The sequence below is a fragment of the Neoarius graeffei genome, chromosome 5 (genome assembly GCF_027579695.1).
Source record: "Neoarius graeffei isolate fNeoGra1 chromosome 5, fNeoGra1.pri, whole genome shotgun sequence".
Lineage (NCBI taxonomy): Eukaryota > Metazoa > Chordata > Actinopteri > Siluriformes > Ariidae > Neoarius > Neoarius graeffei.
The window spans coordinates 94,549,714-94,554,692 of record NC_083573.1 but is presented as its reverse complement, the minus strand read 5'-3'; positions in this window follow the sequence as shown (position 1 = coordinate 94,554,692).

Below are 4,979 nucleotides of genomic sequence, written 5' to 3'. Positions count from 1 at the left end.
TTAGCACCTGGTCTCTTTTATTACAGAGCCATGCAGTTTTAATATGAGCAGAAAGTGGTTTGGTTTTGTCTTGCTGAAAGAAGGAAGGTCTTCCCTGAAAAAGATTTTGTCAGGATGGCTGCATATTGCTCTGAAACATATATATCATTCAGCATTAATAATTCCTTCCCAGATGTACAAGTTACTCATGTCATGTACACTAATGTCCCCTCATACCATCACAGATGCTGGCTTTTGAACTGTGCACTGATAACAAGTCGGATAACATAACATCCCTCTCCTCTTTAGCCTGGAGGATGTCATGTCCATGAGTTCTAAAAAGAATTTCTACTTTTGATGCGTCAGACCTCGGGACAATTTTCCACTTTGCCTCAGTCCATCATAAAAGAGCTTGGGCCCAGAGAAGGTGGCGGTGTTTCTGGATATTGTTTATATCTGATTTTAACTTGCATTTGTGGATGCAGTAATGAAGTGTTTTCACAGACGATGGTTTTCTGAAGTGTTCCTGAGCCCATACAGTGATTTCCACTACAGATACGTGTCTGCTTTTAATGCAGTGTCTCCTGAGGGCCTGAAGATCACAGGCATCCAATGTCAGTTTTCAGCCTTGTCTCTTGCATACAGAGATTTCTCCAGATTCTTTGAAGCTTTTAATGATATTATGTACCATAGATGATGTGATGCTCAAATTCTTTGCAATTTTACATTGAGGAATGTTATTCTTAAATTGTTGTACTGTTTGCCCAGACAGTCTTTCACAGAGCAGTGAACTCCTCCCCATCTTTACTTCTGAGAGACTCCGCCTCTCTGGGATACTCTTTTTTATACCCAATCATCTTACTGGCCTGTTGCCAATTAACCTAATTAGTTTTTTTAAGCATTACACACCTTTTTCAGTCTTTTCTTGCCCCCGTCCCAACTTTTCTGAAACGTGTTGCTGACATCAAATTCAAAATGAGCATTTATTTTTTTTCAGAAAACAATAACATTTCTCAGTTTCAACATTTGATATGTTGTCTTTGTACTATTTTCAATGAAATAATAGGGTTTCCATGATTTGCAAATCTTCACATTCTGTTTTTATTTATGTTTTACACAGTGACCATACTTTATATGCAATCAGGATAAAAATGATACCAGTAAGTACCACAGAGGGCCCCAGTGACAAGCCACTGTACCCCTAAAGGTACAATGCTGTTATTTGTTTTCTGAGAGAGTTCAGTCATTTCTTGCACTTCAACCATGTACATCAGTGCTCCTCTCCATTCTTTAGAGCACTGGCAGCCAACAAGTTCTGTGCTGATGATGTATTCTCCTGTTACATCCTTATCTGGGATATATCAGGACTCATTAGCATTTTTGTTATAAAATATATGTGGTCAAATGCATCCCAGACCACCTCAGGAAATTATTTGAGTGATCGGACCACAATGCATCATGGAAGTCATTTAGACTTGTATTTAGTGCTGGACAGCATGGTGCTGTAGTGGTTAGCACTGTCATGTCACAGCAAGAAGGTTCTGTGTTCAAGCCCAGTGGCCGATGAAGGCCTTTCAGTGTGGAGTTTGCATGTTCTCCCCATGTCTGTGTGGGTTTCTTCCAGGTGCTCCGGTTTCCCCCACAGTCCAAAGACATACAGGCTAGGTTAACATGGGGCAGCCTGAAGATTGGGTTGAAGTGCTCAACCCCCAACTGGGTGCTGTAGCATAGCTGCCCACTGCTCTTGGAATGTGTGTTCACTGCTTCAGATGGGTTAAACGCAGAGAGATTGTGCTTAAGTCTGTGCTTGAGTGTATGTGTGATAAATAAAGACTTCTTGTCTCTTGTCTTGACTGCTTGTTATCCAACAACCTGAGACACATTTTAAAACCAAGTGTAAGCAGGGTCTTTGTTCTCCATGTCTCTGTCCTGTCTTTGCTTAGCTATCTCATGGATTTCACCTGTTTTGTATGTTTACTTACTGTATATCCTGCTGTGTGTGTCTGTCACACTGCACAGTCTTGTTGATTGGTATTTTGCATTTCTAAGCTTGCTATTTCTTAGTTCTAGCTCTTGTTGCTTTTGCACTGAATTTAAATGTGTCCCAGACCACCTCAGGAAATTATTTGAATGATCAGATCACAATGCATCATGGAAGTCATTCAGACTTATATTTAGTGCTGGGAGGCATGGTGGTGTAGTGGTTAGCACTGTTGCCTCACAGCAAGAAGGTTCTGGGTTCGAGCCCAGCAGCTGGCAGGGGCCTTTCTGTGTGGAGTTTGCATGTTCTCCCTGTGTCTGCGTGGGCTTCCTCCGGGTACTCTGGTTTCCCCCACAGTTCAAAGACACGCAGTTAGGTTAACATGGGCTGAAGTGCCCTTGAGCAAGGTACCGAACCCCTGACTGCTCCCCAGGCACTGTAGTATGGCTGCCCACTGCTCTGGGTGTGTGTGCATGTGTTCACTGCTTCAGATGGGTTAAATGCAGAGGATGAATCTCACTGTGCTTGAAGTGTGCATGTAACAAATTAAGGTTTCTTCTTCTTCAGTTATCCTGGTTTATGGCCCCATGTTGTGATCTACAATAATCATTCTTGGAGTTCCTACAATTATATTAGGAGTGGAGTGCAATGCAATCCCTGAGTATCTGCATTCAGATTAGATTATTTCAAATTATTATTATTAAATGAACAAACACCCCCCATTTTCATTCACAAATTATAACCACAAATATTAATTTTCAGAAAATAACTTTGTTAAATTCTTCAATCTTCAGCTACATCACTCAAGTTAAAAACTCAACCAGACATCCTGCTGATGGAGTAAGCCTCCCAGCTATCTTAAAACCAGGGACCTGTTGCTTATAGTTGACAACAATAATAGCCACATAAAATATTTTGTCAGATTTACCTCAGTTTTTGTTCTGTTGCATACTGAGATGCTTTTCTACTCACCACGGTTGTAGAGTTGCTATGAGTTGCTATATCCTTCCTGGCAAAAAAGCTTGAACCAATCTGGCCATTTTCCTCTGATCTCTCTTATCAACAAGGTGTTTGCGTTTGTTTCCACTCACAGAACTGTTGCTCACTCAACTCAATGTTTCTTTGTTTTTCACACCATTCTGTGTAGAAACTGTTATGTGTGAAAACCCCAGGAGATCAGCAGTTTACAACCCTGATTCCAAAAAAGTTGGGACAAAGTACAAATTGTAAATAAAAACACAATGCAATAATTTATAAATTTCAAAAACTGATATTGTATTCACAATAGAACATAGACAACATATCAAATGTCGAAAGTGAGACATTTTGAAATTTCATGCCAAATATTGGCTCATTTGAAATTTTATGACAGCAACACATCTCAAAAAAGTTGGGACAGGGCAATAAGAGGCTGGAAAAGTTAAAGGTACAAAAAAGGAACAGCTGGAGGACCAAATTGCAACTCATTAGGTCAATTGGCAATAGGTCATTAACATGACTGGGTATAAAAAGAGCATCTTGGAGTGGCAGCGGCTCTCAGAAGTAAAGATGGGAAGAGGATCACGAATCCCCCTAATTCTGCGCCGACAAATAGTAGAGCAATATCAGAAAGGAGTTTGACAGTGTAAAATTGCAAAGAGTTTGAACATATCATCATCTACAATGCATAATATCATCAAAAGATTCAGAGAATCTGGAAGAATCTCTGTGCGTAAGGGTCAAGGCCAGAAAACCATACTGGGTGCCCGTGATCTTCGGGCCCTTAGACGGCACTGCATCACATACAGGCATGCTTCTGTATTGGAAATCACAAAATGGGCTCAGGAGTATTTCCAGAGAACATTATCTGTGAACACAATTCACCGTGCCATCTGCCGTTGCCAGCTAAAACTCTATAGTTCAAAGAAGAAGCCGTATCTAAAACTGACTAAAACTGATCCAGAAGCGCAGACGTCTTCTCTGGGCCAAGGCTCATTTAAAATGGACTGTGGCAAAGTGGAAAACTGTTCTGTGATCAGACGAATCAAAATTTGAAGTTTTTTATGGAAATCAGGGACGCCGTGTCATTCGGACTAAAGAGGAGAAGGACGACCCAAGTTGTTATCAGTGCTCAGTTCAGAAGCCTGCGTCTCTGATGGTATGGGGTTGCATTAGTGCGTGTGGCATGGGCAGCTTACACATCTGGGAAGACACCATCAATGCTGAAAGGTATATCCAGGTTCTAGAGCAACATATGCTCCCATCCAGACGATGTCTCTTTCGGGGAAGACCTTGCATTTTCCAACATGACAATGCCAAACCACATACTGCATCAATTACAGCATCATGGCTGCGTAGAAGAAGGGTCCGGGTACTGAACTGGCCAGCCTGCAGTCCAGATCTTTCACCCATAGAAAACATTTGGCGCATCATAAAACGGAAGATACGACAAAAAAGACCTAAGACAGTTGAGCAACTAGAATCCTACATTAGACAAGAATGGGTTAACATTCCTATCCTTAAACTTGAGCAACTTGTCTCCTCAGTCCCCAGACGTTTACAGACTGTTGTAAAGAGAAAAGGGGATGTCTGACAGTGGTAAACATGGCCTTGTCCCAACTTTTTTGAGATGTGGTGTTGTCATGAAATTTAAAATCACCTAATTTTTCTCTTTAAATGAATTTTCTCAGTTTAAACATTTGATATGTCATCTATGTTCTATTCTGAATAAAATATGGAATTTTGAAACTTCCACATCATTGCATTCCATTTTTATTTACAATTTGTACTTTGTCCCAACTTTTTTGGAATCAGGGTTGTAGATCAGAAATACTCAAACCAGTCCATCTGGTTCAAACCAACACCCATACCACAGTGAAAGAATGTCACACTTTGAGATCACAATTTTTCCCATTCTGATGTTTGAAGTGAACATTAACTGAAGCTCTTGATTTGTATCTGCATGATTTTATGCATCATGCTGCTGTCAAGGGATTGACTGATTTAAGGGATTTAACCACACTGCTGTTGTCTGTCTTTC